This window comes from Hylobates moloch, unplaced genomic scaffold (assembly GCF_009828535.3).
Source record: "Hylobates moloch isolate HMO894 unplaced genomic scaffold, HMol_V3 SCAFFOLD_6, whole genome shotgun sequence".
NCBI classification, from domain to species: Eukaryota; Metazoa; Chordata; class Mammalia; order Primates; family Hylobatidae; genus Hylobates; species Hylobates moloch.
In genome coordinates, this window is record NW_026652281.1 from 56,766,504 (window position 1) to 56,788,012 (window position 21,509).

Here is a 21,509-nt window from a genome sequence, read left to right on the forward strand (position 1 = left end):
TGAATGAATAAATGAACAACTCATTTAAAATGTAAGTCATAAGTCAGAGAGACAAAATTTAAATCTTGACTGTGCCACTTGTGAGCTGTATGACCTTCGGTAAATCACTTAACAACAGTGAGCTCAATTTTCTCATCTGTGAAAGGGGAAACAATAATAACCAGCTCACTTGGTTGGTTTTAGGATTAATGAAATTACAGTTATAAAGTGCTTAACAGTGAATGGCACACAACAGCCTCCAGTAGATGTTAACTTTCCTCCACTTGACTTCCACAATACCCAGTGCTGTAGGTGAAACTTCCTACTGCACCTTTACCAAGCAGCTCCTCTCCCCTTCTGCCTTTCTCCCTCCTTTCCTTTGCTTCCTTCTGTTACTGTCTTGTGCGCTCTCTCTCTCTCTCTCTGTCTTTCTCTCTCTATCTTTCTCTCTCTCTCTGTGTGTGTGTATGTGTGTGTGTATGTGTATGTGTCTTTCTGTTAAAACCCATTGAGTGCCTGCTACCTATATGTATAATGCTTCTCTTGGACACTGAAGATACAGCAATGAGCAAATGTGTAGTAGCACAGAACACAAGCAATCTTGTGGTTTACATTACCCTAAAAATAGAATTAAACCAAAGACCCACTTAATCTAATTAACTATGATAAAAGTGAGTCACTACAAAAGAAAAAAAAATTACTTAAAAGCAGCCATAAAGAATGAAATCTTGTCCTTTGCAGCAGCATGGATGGAGCTGGAGGCCATTATCCTAAGAGAATGATCTCAGAAAACAGAAAACCAAATACCACATATTCTGACTTATAAGTGAGAGCTAAACAATGGGTACACATGGACATAAAGATGGAAATAATAGACACTGGGGACTCCAAAAGGAAGGAGGGTAGGACGGGAGCAAGGATTGAAAAAGTTACCTATCAGGTACAATGCTCGCTATTTGGATAATGGGTACACTAGAAGCCCAATCCCCACCACTACAAAATACGCACATATAACAGACACATGTACCCCCGAATCTAAAATAAAATAATTTATTTTTTAAAACCGTCAGTGAAAAGAAGAGAAGCAAAGAAGTTTCCACTAGTTTCTAGAGAGGTAACTGAAAAATTCCACCAATATGAACTCTTCCCTCCCTCGGCATTTTGTTTACCCCATGCTGTGCCCCACCGAGTTGCTTCCTGGATTGTGAAAGCAAGCTCTAAGGAAAGAACGAGGAAGTATACAACTTAATGCAGAGCAACAATCACAGAAGCACTTTAATCAGGAGACACAGGAAACTTATATCTTGAAAAGCTGAAAAGAAAAAGACTAAAAAAAGTGTTAATCCAGTTTTTCTGTCATAGCTTAATATGAGCAATTGCAATCATTCTGTTAAAATAAACGGCTTTCTCACAAAACTTGAGCGTTTATGTCCTTAACCTCTTAGACACTTGTCCAGCAGTAAAGCCGGGACAACACTTCCCACTGGAAAGATGGTTGCGGAAATTCATTGAGGCCATCCACTGAAAGCATCTAGAACAGCCATGGGTACAAAGCAGACAATTTTTATTATTATTATTATACTTTAAGTTCTAGGGTACATGTGTACAACGTGCAGGTTTGTTACATATGTATACATGTGTACAACAGCACATGTTGGTGTGCTGCACCCATTAACTCATCATTTACATTAGGTATATCTCCTAATGCTATCCCTCCCACCTCCCCCTACCCCACAACAGGCCCCGGTGTGTGATGTTCCCCACTCTGTGTCCAAGTGTTCTCATTGTTCAATTCCCACCTATGAGTGAGAACATGCAGTGTTTGGTTTTCTGTCCTTGTGATAGTTTTCTCAGAATGACGGTTTCCAGCTTCATCCATGTCCCTACAAAGGACATGAACTCATCCTTTTTTATGGCTGCATAGTATTCCATGGTGTATATGTGCCACATTTTCTTTTTTTTTTTTTTTTTTTTGAGACGGAGTCACACTCTATCGCCCAGGCTGGAGTGCAGTGGCGCAATCTCGGCTCACTGCAACCTCCGCCTCCTGGGTTCACGCCATTCTCCTGCCTCAGCCTCTCCGAGTAGCTGGGACTACAGGCGCCCGCCACCACGCCCGGCTAATTTTTGGTATTTTTAGTAGAGACGGGGTTTCACTGTGGTCTCGATCTCCTGACCTCGTGATCCACCCGCCTCGGCCTCCCAAAGTGCTGGGATTACAAGCGTCAGCCACCGCGCCCGGCTATGTGCCACATTTTCTTAATCCAGTCTATCATTGATGGACATTTGGGTTGGTTCCAAGTCTTTGCTATTGCAAAGCAGACAATTAACAATGTCACTACCAGCTCCTTCCCCTCTCCCTCTTGCATTTTAAAAATAAATTCTGATATTCACACACACACATGCACCCCAGCTCAATCTTTTATAGAATTGTGAAAAAATAAATTTAGATTTTATTCAACAAGTCTGATTTCTTTTGGGGAAAGAGTCTTCTCTTGTATTAAGAAAAAGACAGCAGATTTATGTCTATAATGCTTTCGTAAATAAATCAAATGCAAGTATAAAAGAACCTACTCAAGACTGAAATTCTGTCATATAACAATAGGTAACATAACAGAAATCTGTCTTTGATTTTTCTTCTCAAGTTCTTGAAATCAACATTTTAAATAATTTTATTTATTAATAGTGTTTATTGGAAAGTGCAGAGTAATTCATTTCTTAGTCTTAAAAGAGAAGCCGAAAAGCTGATATTTGGCCACCAGATGGCGCCAAACCCCCAAATATTTTTGTACCAGGCATTCAAAGCGCTCGAAAGTTAATTTAGAGCTAAAGGTTAGGCACTTGTTTATTGACTTTTATGCTTATATGTATAGCCATCTTGGAAAATCATACAAAATAATTTCCCACAGATCATGACTCCTTTATGTGACCCTACCAGATTCTTGCTTTGCTGTTGTCATTCTAATATATCTAGTTGAAAAAGTACTTTTCACCACCAGACCCTCACCACATAAACTTAGTGAAGAATTTATTCATTAAACATTAAACCATGAATGATAAAAAAGTGTTAAATAAAATTTCTCCCAGCTCTCAAATTTTAGTTATTTTAAATTCAAAACAACTCTGTAAAAACTGATTCAAACCAGCTTTCTAGGATCATTAAAGTCTGGGACAGAAAGTAAAACTGTTTCAGATGTATTAATGGGACATGGAAATTTCATTCTTAAGTACTATGCATAGCTGTTTCTTTCCAAAGAAGTTACCCTTCATATGTGTCTTCTTTTCAACCTGCCAATCTCAGTACTGTGTATTTTTAAATCTGTTCTACATGTTTCTGGATGATACCATAAGATTTTGAGTTGTCATCTCATTGAAATGATTTCGTTTTCAACATTCTATTTTTTATTTTTAAATGTAGGATATAGAATATACTGAAATTATAGATATTTGACATTTTAAGTTAATAAGTTAGAAATAATCAAAAAGAATATTAGAAATTTTCATTGTTTAAGAATTGAAACTTATATCAATATTGACAGGTTATGCAGTTATTATCTACAACTTCCAAAACCTCAGAAAATTAAAAAACAAAAGTTTATTTCTTGCTCACACTCCAACTTCACTGTAGGTCATTTTGGGTTCCTCCACATCAAACTCACTCTAGGAACCCAACTAAGGGGTCAGTCACCAACTGGAATATTCCTAGTTTCTATAACACAGAAGAAAAGAGCTAGAAAATGTATACTTGCCCAAAAAGCTTCCATCTGGAAGTGACACATCACTTTCACTCACATCTCTTTGGACAAATTAGTCACACGGGTACACCAAACACCAGTGGACCTGGAAAGTAGAAACCTGGAAATAGATGATGAAGAGTTGCTATAATTCAAAAATATTAAATAATTATACCCATATATAACAATGTTTTGGGGCTACTATGATAAAAAAACATTTTATAAGAGTTCCTATGTCCTTATCAAATCTTCTTTGTATTTTCAATCTATGTAGGGTAAAAGATTAAAGAAAATGTAAAAAGTTCTTTTTACAGATATTAACTGGAGAGAAAAGACATATTTGAAAAACAAAAATTCTTGCGACAACCAATGCCAGAAATTTCGACAAATATTCTCATAAGTGCTAAGGCAGATGAGTGAGGAAGCACAAGGTGTTAAAGACTAACTGAAAGCAAGGAGATTTTATCTGGGTGTCACCAGAAGTGCAGCATTTGTATTGAGGTAGCTGGAGGACATTAGAAAAAACAGACAGATAGATAGGAATAAATGAGGTTGTTAAGGAAGAATTTTACAAAATCTTTACTAAGTTTCCTAGATCAGCAAACATTTTCAGAGAGAGAGAGAGAGGAAGAGAGAGAGAGAGAGAGAGAGAGAGAGAGAGTGTGTGTGTGTGTGTGTGTGTGTGTGTGTGTGTGTGTGTGTGTATGTGTTGGAAAGAAGTGGGACGGGTGGGATAGTGGAAAGAAATCAATCCTCAAAGTTGCCAACTCACTTTTCCCAAGGAAGATTTTTTTAAAACTCTTCCATCAACTATCAACTCAATTTTATGAAGAATATTTTATCACAAAAAGCTAAAATAATATTGAAATTTTAATTCTGAAAAATTTTAGCTTTATACAACCCTAACTTTATCATGTTACTGTGGACCAGTAAAAACTTTGTCACAAGCCAGTTTCTGTGAATAGCTGACCTGACATGGAAAGTCTAAATTGAGATTAATAATTTCATCCAGTTGGCAATGAACAACTACTGTACATCTTTAAGTAGAGAGCTGCCTAGAATTGGGGGATGGAGCTGGAAGAAGGAATCTAGCAGAAGTGAGAACTTCCAAAATGACCCTGATGTAACTCTGAAAGTTATGGGGACCTAGATTAGGATGCAGACAGAGAAAAGGGAGAAGGGTATTTTAGAAGGAAAACCAAAAGGAAACCTTAAAAATAAGCCTATTTTCCCACTGGAGGAAAGGTTTAGTTTGTTTTGGTTTGGTTTGGTTTTAATGGTTTGTATAACAAACAGAGTTCTTAAATGTCTAACACATCAAAATGGTCCATAGATCTTGAAAAAATGCTATATAAACAAAGATATAATCCAGTAATGAGAAAGAAAAGTATTTCAACATCTTCCGCGGGTTGCGGGCTATTACTTAAACGTTCATCTGGTAGACTTGACCCCTGGGGAAGGCAGCAAACTGATCTTGTTTATGTAACTCTAATCTCATTTTTGTTTTTACTTTTATCGTGACCCATTCAATCATGCAGCTATATGAAAATAATACTTAGGAATAGCCATGTACTAAAGTATGAGATGATTAGTTATTTGTACCTGTGCAACTCTGAAGAAGGAAAGCATTACTTAGCTTAGACTGCAAGTATTTATCAAGAATTATTGAAACTGGCCAGGCACAGTGGCTCACGCCTGTAATCCCAGCACTTTGGGAGGCTGAGGTGGGTAAATCACCTGAGGTCAGGAGTTCGGGACCAGCCTGGCCAACATGGTGAAACCCCCGTCTCTACTAAAAATATGAAAATTAGTCGGGCGTGGTGGCAGGCACCTGTAATCCCAGCTACTCGGGAGGCTGAGGCACGAGAATTGCTTGAACCCAGGAGGTAGGGTTGCAGTGAGCCGAGATCATGCCACTGCACTCCAACCCGGGCGACAGAGTGAAACTCTGTCTCAAAAAAAAAAAAAGAAGAAGAAGAAGAATTTATTAAACTAAGAGCATATTTTATTTGCAAGTAGTTTTAACCTTAGTAAATCCCAGTACTTTTCTTTGTAGTAAAATAATACTTTATTTTTCTGGGGAAAAAAATCGTTTGCATTAATTAACTTTTAAAATATATTTCTTTATACAGGGCATTCTTCTCCACCGCAGATAAATCAACAGATGGCATCATTTTTTTAAGATGACTAAAAATCCAACATCCAATCAAATTCATTATATTGTTATGCATCATTTTGGAAAATGCCTACTGCCATATGTTTTTAAACAATAACAATAGTAAATTTCCCCTCTGTTTTAAATGTAAAATATTTCAAGCTCACCAAAACATTCAGGGAATAATAGAAATATCCAGGCCAGGAGCAGTGGCTCATGCCTGTAATCCCAGCACTTTGGGAGGCCGAGGCAGACAGATCATCTGAGGTCAGGAGTTCGAGACCAGCCTGGCTAACATGGCAAAATTCTGTCTCTACTAAAAATACAAAAATTAGCTGGGCATGGTGGCAGGCGCCTGTAATCCCAGCTACTCAGGAGGCTGGGGCAGGAGAATCACTTGAACCCAGGAGGTGGAGGTTGCAGTGAGCCAAGTTTGCGCCATTGCATTCTAGCCTGGGTGACAAGAGCAAAACTCCTTCTCAGAAAGAAAGAAAGAAGAAGAAGGAAGGAAGGAAGGAAGGAAGGAAAGAAAGAAAGAAAGAAAGAAAGAAAGAAAGAAAGAAAGAAAGAAAGAAAGAAAGAAAGAAAGAAAGAGAAAATCTAAGTACCTCCCATAAGTTTTAAACATAAAACAGAAAATAAAATAATCTGGGCACCTCCACATACACACTAATCAGATTTTTTTTTCCCATCCCAGAGATAAATACTATCTCAATTTGATGTGTCATTATTATCACACATGCTGTTGTGACTTTGCTACATATGTAAGCATCCATAAGCAATATACAATACTGTCTGGCACATTTTAAAACTTTATATATAGCCTTTCCCATGTTCGTTTTTTCACTCAACATAACGTTGAGATTTAGCCACAGGTTGATACATATAACTATAGTTCATTCATATTTTCCATCACATAAAATTTACTTAATCATTCCCATTTAACAATTAGATATTTTTCCATAGTTGTATTATGAACAATGCTGCCATCACTGTCTTGTCCCAATCTTGTATGCACATGCAAGACTTTCTCTAAATTCCACATCATCGCCCTGTACAGCCTCTCACCAGCAGTATAAGTTCTTTCTTCTCCTCCACACCAACACATCCTTTTATGAAATTTTCTGATTTCATGCAGTCTGATGTGTATGAAATGATGTTGCATAAAGATTTTAATTTGCTTTTTCCTGATTACCAGGGAAGTTAAGCATCTTTGCCTCTTCATCTCTTTACTTGTTTCTCTATTGAGTTGATTAAGTTTTTTTGTTTGTTTGTTTTTGGAGACAAGGTCTCACTCTGTTGTGCAGGCTGGAGCGCAGTGGCATAATCATAGCTCACTGCAGCCTTGATTTCCCAGGCTCAAGCGGTCCTCCCACCTAAGCCTTTCGAGTAGCTGAGACCACAGGCGCAAGCCACTGCCCAGCTAATTTTTTAATTTTTTATAGAGGTGAAGTCTCACTGTGTTGACCAGGCTGGTCTCAAACTCCTAGGCTCAAGCGATCCTCCAGTCGGCCTCCCAAAGTGCTGGGATTACAGGCATGAGCCACCACGCCGGGCCTTTTATTTCTAATGTTGTAAGTATCTCTATATATTTGCAATATCATTTCTTTGAAAGTCAATAATAAGTGCTATAAATCTCTCTCTCAATCTATGGCACATATATTTACTTCTTAATGCTTGCCCTTAATGCACATGAAGTAATATTAAAGGAATACCCATGTATGTACTCACTATGCAGATTGCTTTCTTTTGCTTTATGGTGTTTTTTATATCTTGTGTCTTTTTTTTTTCTAAATCACTATTCTGAGGGCATAAAGAATTTTCTTCTAGAATTTTTAAAGCTGTTCTTTCACACTAAAGTCTTTTATACACCTAAAATATATTTTTTTAGTATGATGTTAGGTAAGAATCTAATTTTATTTGTTTCCATGTGGGTGAAGAATTGCCCTGGCACCATTTATTGAATAATGCTCTTTTCCTTGATTTTTATAGCATCTCTTTCATATATCACATTTCTAATACGTGAGCATCTGTTTCCGAGCTCTCTATTCTTTTCCAGCCAGCAGGGAACTTAAAAGGAGCAAAGCTTTATCTCACTCTTATCATTCATTATCTGAATTTTTCTGTAAGTTAAATTACAAGAAACTTTACATCTTCAAAAAGAATGAGAAATGAGCTGGATAAAATAGGTCTATGCTTTATTTTCATCAACTTATCAGTATAAATTTTAATACAAAACTCTGATTCCCTAAGAAATGTTCCACATTCTTATGATCATTTGAGGTTAAAACAATCAATTTGAGATTTTTTTACTTTTCCTTTTCCGCCTGGGGTGTCAGTCAATGAAATGAACACTTTTCCACAATGGTAAAATCTGCTGAGGAAGAGTAGGGGACAAGTGGAGAAAGAACACACACAACAGTTTGAGTTCATTGCTCACTTTATTTCTTCTGTCTTCTGGTTCTTCTGTTGTTTGTTAGACTTTTTTCCAAAGTGTCTTCCTCAAATGTGATACCCCATTTAAGAGGCCGAGTGATGATGTAGTATGGGATCTCCGGAGCCACGTCAGTTTCATTGAGTCCTGGCTCTGTCATTTTCAAGCTGTGAGACCTCGGACATTTACATAACATCTCTGTGCCTCAGTCTCCTCACTGGTCAAGTGTAGATAAAAAATGAACCTACCTCACAGGGTTACTGTGAGGAACAAATAAATTGGTATAATTAATATATCTAAGGCACCGAAGAAGTAACATAAGTGTCAATAGATGCTACTCCACTGTCTTCTGGCTGCCTGGGTGGTACTAGAGAACTGATAACCAAATCTGAAATGTTTTCCTGTCTAGGACTTGTTCTTTCTGCCTGAAGTCTTATAACATTTTCTATTAATAATTGGCAATAGGAATTTTATCATTATATACTAAGTATGCTTTTCTTCATGTCTCCAGTCTGGAACTTGGTGAGATATTACCAACTGCAAGCACTTTTTTTTTTTTTTTTTTTTTTTTTTTTAAACAAGGTCTCTCTCTGTCGCCCAGGCTGGAATGCAATGGCCAAATCTCAGCTCACTGCAACCTCCATCTCCAGGACTCAAGCAATCCTCCTGCCTCAGCCTCCTGAATAGCTGGGACTACAGGTGTGCACCACGATGCCTGGTTAATTTTTGTAGGTTTTGTAGAGACAGCGTCTCACTACATTGCCTAGGCTGGTCTTGAACTCCTAGGCTCAAGCCATATGCCTGCCTTGGCCTCCCAATGTGCTGGGATTGAGAGTGGGCATGAGCCACCACTCCCAGCCTTTTTCTTCGTCTTATGGAAACTGTCTTGCCTATTTATTATTGGCTTCCTTTTTTCTTCTTCTAGAACTATTACTCACATTTTAGGCCTCCTGGACATATTTCCTAAGTATCTCCCCCAGATTTCCATCTTTTTATATTTTTACTCTGTACTTCAAGAAATGTCTTGGTCCTGATTTCTAGACAACTATTTCAGATTTCAACAGTGAGCATAGCGTCTCCTCCCCCAGTTCCTCTACTAAATTATTTATTTGGAATTTTTTCTTAGCTCCAGAGAGCCTCTTTTGTGCAACACTTTTATTTCTTTGGATGCTCTTATTATTTTTGAATTCAAGATTTCCTTTTTCTTCTCCCAGAAGTTCTATTTCAGTGATTGTTCTGCTGGGTCAGCCCCCTCTGGCTCCTGACCCCATTTAAATAGGATGTTATTTTTCCTTTTGGCTCAGTTGGTTCACTTCTGGTTCCTAGAGAACTCTGTATGGCAGTGGTCTTGCAGGATGCAAGGCAAAGATCGTGTCAAGGTGGCAAGTAGAGGGGCAGGCAGAAAGCTATTGCCCTTTTGCAGCAACTGAAGGAAGCCACCCTGTTATCTGGCCTCTCAAAGATCTCCCAGCCTCAACAGCAGGGAAGACTCAGCGAACCCATTAAACTCCTTCTTGACTTTTTGGAGGCCAAGGAGACTGAGTATACTTGTGCTGAGCCTGTACTTTCTCCCTGAGACGGCCAAAGTCTCCCCTGGATCCGTGGCTTTCTGTAATTTACAAAAAATAAAAGGAAAAATGCTTTAAAAAAAAAATCACAGAAGTGTACGAGGTAGGATTCTTATGGGAAGGCCAGCTTTGTTATTTCTATCATTTCCAAATATTCTAAAACAAATACATATAATTTTAATAAATAAGAAAGTGTTGGGGCTGGGTGTGGTGGCTCATGCCTATAATGCCAGCACTTTGGGAGGCCGAGATAGGTGGATGGCTTTGAGCCCAGGAGTTTGAGACCAGCCTAGGCAACATGGCAAAACCCCATCTCCACTAAAAATACAAAAATTAGCTGGGTGTGGTGGCAAGTGCCTGTAGTCTCAGCTTCTCAGGAGGCTGAGGTGGAAGGATCACCTGAGCCCAGGGAGGTCAAGGCTGCAGTGAGCCAAAATCGCACCACTGCACTCCAGCCTGGGTGACAGCCAGACAGTGTCTCAAAAAAAAAAAAAAAAAAAAGAAAGAAAAGAAAGTTTTGTCCTACTATTCATATTAAAGCCACCAGAAGCTTTTGGTGGTTTAGACCTTTTTAAAACTCTTAAGTTTATTATTGGCCAAAACATATCACATGCTTCAAATTATAAATGTTACTATTATGATATATTTCAGTGAATCCGAATACATTTATAAACCAAATTACTGAATTAAACATTAGGATTAAAATGAGATCCAACAAATATTTCACCATAATATGATACCTTAAGTTGTTACATGATGATTGACTACAGATAACTTTATGCAGATTTCATAGAATTGTTAAAGGTCATGCTGTTAGCAATAGCTCACCTCTACAAATGGCTAATGAAAATTTTCTATTTCAATAGGTGAAACACCACATTGGAAAAATGTCTAACTTGAGGGATAATAATTTCTATATATTATTAACTTTGAATTTGTTCTTGTCACTTAAAAAAAACGTGCATGACTTACAAATTCAAGCAGTACAAAATGGTACACAATGAGAAATAGGCTTATCTACTGCCCAGACTTCCCAGTCTCCTTCTCAGGTCATAACAGTTTCTTGAGTACCACTCCGTATATGCATTTAAATATCCTTCTAAAAAATGCAAACATACAGTACACACTATTCTGCACCTTGGTTTTTTTTTTTAAGCAACAATATTTCTTGGGTATCATTTCATATTTTTGAATGGCTGTGTGTAGTGATCCATTTCTGTATTATCAGTAAATATGTTTCACATATCCCTGACCACCCACAGAGGTCATTTTTTTTTTTTTAATAATGAAAGCTAACACTTGCATAGCACTTACTATGTACCAGGGATCTTCTATGAGGTAAGAATTATTATTATTATCTCCATTTTACTGATAGGGAACTGCGGTTCAAGGTTTTGCAAATAGGAGAGCCAGAATTCAGAAAAGATTTGATATAATATTCTATTCAAGTTTTCATATTTTTATAGAGATGTGTTTAGTCATTACTATTCTCCTGTATTGAAAAAGATACCCCAAAGTGACTATTTGTCTTTTACCAACTGCTGCTATTTCTGACATGATTTATTACAGTTTCCCTAAGCAGAATTCCTTTCCACATTCATATATCCTCTTTTGCGTGGTTTGTAACAGGCCAGCACCCTCATTCGGCCCTGCAAAAGGCCCAACTCCTGAAGACCCTAGCAGTGCTTCTATTTCCCAGGCCATTTCCTTTTCTGCAGCTTCAGAGACTCCAGCTCTTTCCTGTTGACATGATGTGTATATAACAGGTCCTCAAATAACATCGTTTTGTCCACGTCGTTTTGTTGTAATGTTGGTAGAGAGAAAAAAAATCAATTCCCAGAAGGGCCACTGTCCATGTGGAGTTTGCACGTTCTCCCCATGTCTGCATGAGTTTTCTCCAGGTAGCTTGGTTTCCTTCCACATTCCAAAGATGTGCATGTTAGGTGAATTGGCATGTCTACATGGTCCCAGCTTGGGATGGCGGCCTGGCCAGGGCTGGTTTCCGCCATGAGCCCTGAGCTATCTGGATAGGCTTGGGCCACCTGTGACCCTGAACTAGAATAAGTGGGCTGGAAAAGCAATGAATGAATGAATGAATGAATGCAAATGATTATAAAATAAACATGCTTAAAGTCTACTGTAATCATACAAATGCATGACAATAAATGATGCCATCTGAAGGTACTCATTGAGCCTGCCATATTGGTTGTTTTTGAACTGCCTGGTGGTAGGAGTTGCTCCTAACAATTTTCACTTTGCAAACTTTTATTCCTTAATTTAACTCCCCACCACTATATCAATATCACTCATTGATTCACCAAAAATTGGGTAAATAATTATCTTACTTGTTTTTATTGATCTTTCTTAAATATATATATAGCTCACATTTATTTCAGTGTTTAATATTAGAAGTGTTTTGGGTCTTTAGAAGTTTGGTGATATTTTTGTGACAAAAATGTGTTGTAGGAACTTAACTCTTGTTTATATCAATTAGCCTATGGTAAAATTGGGGGGTTTTGGTCGTTTTTTTGAGACAGAGTCTCACTCTGTCACCCAGGCTGGAGCGTAGTGGCACAATCTCAACTCACTGCAACCTCCACCTCCCAGGTTCAAGCAATTCTCCTGCCTCAGCCTCCTGAGTAGCTGGGATTACAGGTGTGCACCTCCATGCCGGGCTAATTTTTTATTTTTAGTACAGACAGGGTTTCACCATGTTGGCTAGGTTGGTCTCAAACTCCTGACTTCAAGTGATCTGCCCACCTCGGCCTCCCTAAGTGTTGGGATTATGGGCGTAAGGCCACGGTGCCTAGCCTAAATTTGTTTTCTTATATGTTGTTTTGCTTAAAGTCGAAGTTTCCAGGAAGTTATCCACATTAAGTGAGGACTTACTGTATCTAGAAGCTCTTCTCATAGGCTAGTGGATGTTAGACTAACTATAAGTCAAAGTAAATTTGAATAGCCATTATCTCTCAGTCAGGGGCTTATTTTCATTGTGTTTTGCAGCTTCCTTGAGTGAAGAACAGCTGAGCTGGTTTCAGTGTCAAATGGAGCCTTGGTGGTGACTCCAGGGTTACAGTAAGATGAAAATCATCACTCTTTCCTGCCCTGCTCCCAAGGCAGACATTGCTAATCAATCCCTGCACTCTATACTGCTGAGATCTGATTAGGTTTCACGGTATTCTCAATATAGTGTTCTAGGAAACCACTCCCAAGTGACCCTCTATATCTATATAGTCTAAGATTATGCTATACCAGCTTTAGGCCAAATCACAAATGAAGCAAATTGCATTCTTACATATTGGCATTTCCTTTTCATTATACATAAAATGATTCAAATATTTTGCTTTTGTTACCTCTCCTATTTTTCAAACTTTATTTTTGATGGGTGTAATATTATTACTTAATTTTATTTAGTCTCTAAACATGGAAAATTTGTCTTTTCAATTATAGAATGCTTTTAAGTGTATTAATAACAACTACTATTCAGAACAGGGATCTCTGAAGAACTAAAAATTAAGACAAAATAACCACTACTACAGTTTAGTCACTGAGTTCTCATATTTAATCCAAATACATCTATTTAAGTGACTAGTCTGTCTGTAATCAGGGCTTTGCTGAGTTCATTGATTGAATTCATCTGTGATGTCTCAGAAATGCAGTTACAAGAGTATCAGGTGGTAGCTGCACTTGCTGTGAAATAATATTGTGCAATTTTATATCTTGCAAGGATGTAATAACTTTTGTTTACTCTAAGTATATGACTAACCATCTAATATACCCTGGATTCTGGTCACTAGAAGGTAATGTGTCAGCCTAAAAAGGTAAATAAAAATTAGTTTATATTTTATTGTGATTGAAATGGAAAAAAGTCTATATTACAGGAGTATATTTATTTAAGTTTAACAAGAGGCCCATGGTCTAGGGAATGCTGGCTCATGAGGCCCTAGTTTGCCTTACAGAGGCGCTTCCTCTAGAATGTACTTTGCCAAAATAAAAAGTTGAAGATTGACCATGGGCAACAGAGAAAGAGCTGGGCTTTGGAATCAATCACTGCTCAGTCTTTACAAGAGTATATTTATTTGTTTTAATAAGAGGCCCATGGTCTAGGGAATGCTAGCTCATGAGGCCCTACTCTGCCTCATAGTGGAACTTCCTCCGGAAGGCACTTTGCCAAAATAAAAAGTTGAAGATTGACCATGGGCAACAGTAGAAAGAGCTGGGCTTTGGAATCAATCAATCACTGCTCAGTGTCTTACTAGTTATATGATGCTAGGTAAGTTATTATTATTCTAGAGCCTCCATTCCTTTATCTGTGAGATGGAACTAATATTCTCTAACTTAAAATGATGATGTATAAAGATTAAAAGTAGGTATCATTTTTAAAAGACAGAGCTTTATTGGTTACTCATGAAGTTTTATTTCTGCTGTTGTTAGAATTGAAGCTGAGGAGACAGTGCTGCACAGGCCTGGGTCTGAGAAGTGACCTCCAGAGTTAATTACCAAAAAGTCTAAAAAGCTAGATTGAGTGATTGGCCTCCTATCCAGTTTGGATCTCTAACTCAGGATTTCAGACCCCCACATTGGCTTGTTCCTTCCAGGTAGCCATGATTCCCCAAATGCTGATATTTGGGATGCATGCACAAACATTTATTTCCATTCTGTCACCCAGGTGTCTACTGACGCTTCTCTGCTACTCCAGCACCTGCAACTGCTCACACTGTCTCTGTGCTTTAGTCTCTTTGTAGCTTCTCCACTACCTGAAATTACATTCTAAGCTTACAAGTTAGCTTGCTCATTATTTAACTGCACCATTAAAAGTATAAATTTCATGAGGGAAGGCAATTTGTGTCTGTTTTTTACCACTTGATCCTCAGTGCCTATAGAAAGTGGCTGGAACATACAGTGAAGTCAATAAATATTTGTTAAATGAATAAATAGCTTAAATAATGTATTCACTCGGTGCAGCTAAACATAAAACTCAGCTTTCATTCAAGAACTATTAAATAATTCACTCACACAAAAATATTTTTGGGCAATGTTGATTTTACTAAAGATTTTGTATAGGAAATGGAGAAAGGATTTATACTGGCACTCTTCACTAAAAATTGCTTAACCTCATAGATAACAAAAAGAGTGCAAATTAAAAGTGCACCAAGAAGCCTGAGGTATTGGAGGTTATGAGGAGTGAAGAAAACTTCTGCTACAGATTAGAGTGTGGAGGAGGGAGTTGCCAGGCATAAAACCCAAGTGCCTGACATAAAATATCAAAGTGAGAAAGGTATTTATGTGGGAGGAGGCAACAGTGTGAGACTTGTTACCTACAGGGATGTTGATGAAATATGTAAGTACATTAAGAATAACATGAGCCAGGACTTCCACTGTGAGAGAAGAGTGTTAAAAATATGGAAAGGGGGAAAATTAGAATGGATCTGGTGATGTTGGATAGGAGTTGAAGGAATAGGTATCAACTAGTAGTTGTTTATATATGGAGATAAGTAATTACCAATGTCAGTATGTGTCTATTTACTAAGAGGGCCTTGGAAAAGACACACCCTAATAGCCAGCAACACACATAGCACTCAGGCTTCTTTTTTTTCTTTTTCTTTTTCTTTTTTTTTTCTCACTCTGTCGCCCAGGCTGGAGTGCCGTGGTGCGATCTCGGCTCACTGCAACCTCCGTCTCCCAGGTTCAAGGGATTCTCCCATCTCAGCCTCCCAAGTAGCTGGGATTACAGGCACCCACCATCATGCCCGGCTAATTTTTGTATTTTTGTAGAAACAGGGTTTCACCATGTTTGTCAGGCTGGTTTCAAACTCCTGACCTCAGGTGATCCACTCTCCTCAGCCTCCCAAAGTGCTGGGATTATAAGTGTAAACCACCACACCCAGCCACATTCAGGCTTCTAAATATCATTCTCCATTAAAAGCTTCCTTGAAGAAATGGCTGATTCCAGGTCCAGTGTAGGACAAGTATAAGATGAGCCTAGAATATCTCTTTAGACAAGAAAGCAAGGAAGTTCTGACAGAATGAGGTAAGTCAAAAGAGCACAGGAGCCAGCTTGAAGGAGCTCCCACCAAACAAATATGGGACAGTTTGAACATCAAGACAAACAATGATAGGAATGGATTATGAGTATTGATTATTATAGAAACCTATTAGTACATAGTGATGTAACCAAAAGAACCAATTTATCAACTGAATTTTTCATGCCAAAGTATGTATTACATAACTTCAAAGTACCCTACCACAAACACTAATTACAAAGGAAAAAAAGACTAAGTTAGAGTGGAGAATCCTGGCACTCACCACCCTAGTCAAATGATCAGAGTGAACATCATCAGTAATGGGATAAAGCAAAATCATGAACCACCTGATACGTTGCAAGAAGAAAAAGGCATCTCTTCTGTCATATTTTTGCAAAGATGTGCAATCTGAATTGAGTTCAAGGAAATGTCAGGTAAACCCAAATTAAGGGACATTTTACAAATGTCTGGTTTATCATCTTTAAATATACCAAGGTCATAAAAATGAAGGAAAGCAGAAGGAACTGTTTCAGATTAAATGAGATTGAAGAGGTAGGGCAGCAGCTAAGCACAACACATGATTCTGGACTGGATATTTTTGCTATAAAGGACATATTAGGGACAACAGTCAAACTGTGAATGGAGTCTGAACTCCATTTGATGTCAGTAACGTATCAAAGCTAATGTCCTGATATTGATGGTTTCACAGTTGACCCTCCATATCTACAAGTTCCACATCTGTAGAATTAACCAACTGTGGATTGAAAAATATTTGAATAAAAAATAAAAATAATATAAAAACAATACAGTATAACAACTATTTACACAGCATTTACATTGTATTATATATCATAAGTAATCTAGAGATGGCTTAAAGCAAGCTTGTCCAACTCACAGCCTATGGGCCACATGTAGCCCAGGATGGCCTTGAATGCAGCCCAACACAAATTCGTAAATTTTCTTAAAATATTATGAGTTTTTCTTGCAATTATTTTTTAGCTCATCAGCTATCATTAGTGTTAGTGTATTTTGTGTGTGGTCCAAGACAATTCTTCTTCCAATGTGGCCCAGGGAAGCCAAAAGATTGGACATCTCTGATTTAAAGTATACAGGAGGATGTCCATAGGTTTTATGCAAACATGACACTATTTTATATAAGGGACTTGAGCATCTGAGGGGGGATCATGGAACCAATCCCCACAGATACCAAGGGAAGACTGTAGTTTGAATATGTAGGAGAATATACTTGTTTATAACATATATAACCTAGGGTATTCTGGTGTACAAGGATATTATGTTGGCAAATTACTCTTAAACAGTTCCATGGGGGAAATATTCTTTATACTTGCAACTTTTGGATACATTTGAGGTAGCTTCAACATTTTTTAAAATTAAACTTAAAAAACTAAAAATTAAGATATCATTTGTCAGCTATCAGATTTGTGGAAATGTAAAAGTTTGACAATGCACTCTATTGGCAAGGCTGTGGGCAAATGACCCATTTTTTTTTTTTTTTTAGACGTGGTAGCCCTCTGTCAACCAGGCTGGAGTGCAGTGGCACTCCAGTGATCATAGCTCATCAAAGCCTCAAACTCCTGGGTTTAAGGGCTCCTCCCACCTCAGCCTTCCAAAGAACTGGAATTCCAGGTGTGTATCCCCATGTCTGGCTAATTTTTTTAAATTATTTAAAAATTTTCTGTGTTGCCCAGTCTGGTCTCAAACTCCTGGGCTGAAGCAATCCTCCTGCCAAAGTGCTGGGATCATAGACATGAGTTCCAGCACCCAGCGCAACACTCATTTATTTATTTGGAGGATATAAATCAGCAGAACTCCTTAGGAGGGAAATATTTATCAATATTACAATAGCATATGTCCTTGATCAACAATACCACTACTGGGAATTTACCCTGTGGGTATGCATGCACTAATCAAAAATAAGATCTGTATAACGTTACCCATTTTAATATTGTTGTAAATGCAAATAATCAGGAAAAACGTTCATAAATAGGTTAAATTATGATACATTGATAAAATGGAATAGAGTGGGGTGATGAAAAAGTATTAGAAAGCTCTATTTAGTCATAGGAAAGGTGTCCAAAATATATAGCACAGTGAAAAAATTTAAGGTACAGAACGTATATACAATGTGCTAAATTCTGTGTCAAAAAAGCAGAGAAAAATAAAAAGCAATATGCATGCTTGCTTATATTTGCATAAAGAAATTCTAGAAAAGTACATAAGAAAACAATATCAGTGGTTACTTGGTGGATAGACAAGTGAGAGCAGTGAGGCCCCAGGATGGTAAGGAGACTTTCTGGCCCGCGTTTTCATACTTCTGTTAACATGGGTCTCTATCATCTATTCACAACATTAATTTTGAAAATCTCTCATTAGACATTTTTGTTTCCCAAATTCTTTCCTTTAACCAAGCAGCTACTTCCCGTTCCTCCCAACATAAATGATCCAGCAAGCTGGCCCTCATTTCTTTTCTCAGTATTCCCCAGAATCTCACATTCCATTCTCCTCATAAATATCCAGCAACACAGCCCTGTCCCAAATTCTACCTCCAAACCTATTTACCAGTCTTTAGGGAAATGAACAAAACACAGGCTCCTAAATGAAAGGCAATTTGTCCTTATTGGTTGGGGATAGGTTGGGGGGTAAGGGAGAACTACCCACAAGCAGTTTATTAAAGTTTTTTTCTAAATACAGTACATACAATCTTTGCCAAAGAGAAACTCTGATGAATGAGATTTGTTCCACCTCAGTGAAGCACTCATTTACTCATGAGTGGTGCCCCTTTATCCACACACACAGTTTTATCCACCCTAGGACCCCCTCCTGCTTTTCATTTTGGTGGGTCCTGACTGCATGTACCACCATCCCTCTTAACTAATGCTGAGCTAAGCTGCATCTGTCTTTAAATAGGCCAAAGGCTCTGCCCAAATTTGGAGAAACATTTAAGAACTAGTCAAAACTAAGGATTTTTGGCTCAAACTCAAGATGAGAAGGATAAACAAACCCTGCCCAAATGGAATCGAGTTTGATATATTTTCCTGCCTTTCTAATTAATGCCAAATGTTTTAATATTTCCCAAATTACCTCTGATAAAATCTACTGTATCATTTCATCTTATAAAAGCAAACAAGTTTATATTTACAGTTAATAATTTTATTTCAATGCATGCTAGTTTTTCATTTTATTTGCCATGAGGTGTCATGAACCTCCACTATGGGCTAACTAATCTGCTCCATGGGCCACACATGTACCAAAGAATTGTGGGAACCAGAGATGGTCAGGATACAATCTCACACAATCTTATACCTTTATTTTTCTCACTGTCAAGAATACAGAAAAGGCCAATTACAGTGGCTCACACCTGCAATCCTGGCACTTTGGGAAGCCAAGGAGGATCACTTCAGCCCGGGAGTTCGAGACCAGCATGGGCAACATAGTGAGACTTCATCGCTATTTTTTAATAATTTAATTTAATTTTAAAATAATACAAAAGAGCCAGGGGAAAGGATCTCAGTATATTAGGGATCAGTTGACATTAACAGTAGAAAGTAAAGTCTTCTGACTTGATATTTCAAAACAATACTAATAATAATGATCCTAAACATTTTAGCAATCCATTTCAGAACCTACTATAGGCTTTGTCCCATTTGATTTCCATAATTTGAGGTGGATATAATTATCCCCATTCTATCAGCCAAGAAATGAGGACTCAGATGATAATGAATTTCTCCAAATCACACAATGAAGAAGCAGCAAGTCTGCGAGGTGCCTAAATTAGGCTTATCTTCAATGATCTGAGTAAATCTCTATGATTATTAAGTTTAATGATTCTATTAGTAATGGGTATTTCCAAGTTCAAATGAGTTTAAAATTTTATAAGGCTATCTAATGCCTCGAGAACATTGTCTGTGGAGGCTGGGAATTCTACAAAATAGGAGCTAAAAAGGTTAATTTATTCTGACAGAAGGATGATTAACACTAGGTAAGATTACCTATCTCTAATTAACCTAGTCCATTATTGAGTTCTTAAGAAGGATATGGATAGCAAAAATGTCACTCAGAAAAAATTCAGCTGAGAAAGTTTGAAGACAGCACTGCACTGGGAATGATAATTGTTATATTTGTTAGCCATTGGGTATGCTTAAAATCATTTTCATATTTAAGCCAGAACCTAAAATACTTCTTTACTCAAGCCTCTTTAAGGGAACTATGAGGCTTAAGATTAACAAATACATTTTAGCATTAACTTAAATTTAAAAATGCCTATCAAAAGTTTTAAAAGGAGATCTGTTTTTTTAAAATTAATCTCAAACCTGCTTATATACGAAGGCCTTCCAATAAAGATCATTAAACATTTTACTGAGTTATGTTCTTGACCAATGATTTCATGATAGGCTTAACCTCTCTCCCTCACTCTGACACCCATGTTTTACCTACTACGTTCTGACAGAATGTAAAACAAAACAACTCTAATATTATTCATTAATAGTACTTTTGGGGACCTTGAAAAGTTAATGCTACTTTAAAGTTTCCTAACTTAAAAATCGTAAGCATTGAAAGGATCTGGTTTACCATATCCTGTGGGTTAGAGTTTGTGTTTTTTGCTTTTCATTATAGACCACAGTATCAAATAAGAATGGATATCATTTAGTTTAATTTTATGCTACCAGGCACGGTGGCTGACACCTGTAATCCCAGCACTTTAGGCGGCCAAGGTGGGCGGATCACTTAAGGTCAGGAATTCAAGACCAGCCTGGCCAACATAGTGAAACCCCAGCTCTACTAAAAATACAAAAATTAGTCTGGTGTGGTGGCAGGTGCCTGTAATCCTAGCTACTGGGAAGGCTGAGGCACAAGAATCACTTGAACCTGGGAAGCAGAAGTTGCAGTGAGAAGAGATTGCACCACTGTACTCCAGCATGGGCAACAGAGAAAAACTCCATCTCAAAAAATAAAATAAATAATAAACTGTTAAAAGGGATTTTTTTCTGTTGTCTTGGAATTGTTATTATGACTGAAAAAATGATGACAAAAAGTCATAAAGATTCTAGGCTGTTAAAGGCCTCTCCAACCACTGGGCCAGAAACCTCTCTAAGGGCTTATTCAGATGCAAAGGAACCACATCTGCTACTCCCAATCAACATTTCAGCCCTGAGTGAGTGAGCACGAAAATATTTTCCCTCAACCCACTAGAAGCCAAGTGAAGAGGGAGTTTCAAAGGAATACAGAGTGGGAGTGCTTGCACAGAGGAAAGACTGACAGCTACTACCTAGTTGAATGCTTACAGAGTTGGGAACCTAGAGACTCACCCCAAGTCTGCCTTCAAAGTTCACTATGCCGAGTGAGAGAGTCTGTGGGAGAAACTGATGTGTCTTTTGGAATTTGGAAGCATATCTGAGTATCAAGAATTGCGCCTGATTCTTTCCTAAAGATTTTGAAGATGGAAGACTTGCAAGCAAATCCCGGAAAAGTGGAATTTTTTAAAAAGACCATATTGTGGGGCGCTTTAAAAGAAGGTGGAGAAAACGTCAAACCCATTCTAGGTTTCCTTATTTTTACGGACTGAATGTTTGTGTCCCCCCACCCCCAAAAATTGAT

General features: G+C 37.8%; 1 long non-coding RNA gene across 1 annotated transcript in view; it reads right to left on the bottom strand.

The window, feature by feature from the left end:
- Nucleotides 1-1,526: 1,526 nt before the first annotated feature.
- The window catches only part of LOC116471008 (uncharacterized), a 40,561-nt gene continuing 20,578 nt past the window's right edge, over nt 1,527-21,509 (bottom strand). The window contains exons 2-4 of the long non-coding RNA XR_004248709.2: nt 3,772-3,834; nt 2,233-3,688; nt 1,527-1,932 (exon numbers count right to left, since the gene is read on the bottom strand). This is a non-coding gene — a long non-coding RNA (uncharacterized LOC116471008). The remainder of the gene's footprint in view (nt 1,933-2,232; nt 3,689-3,771; nt 3,835-21,509) is intronic.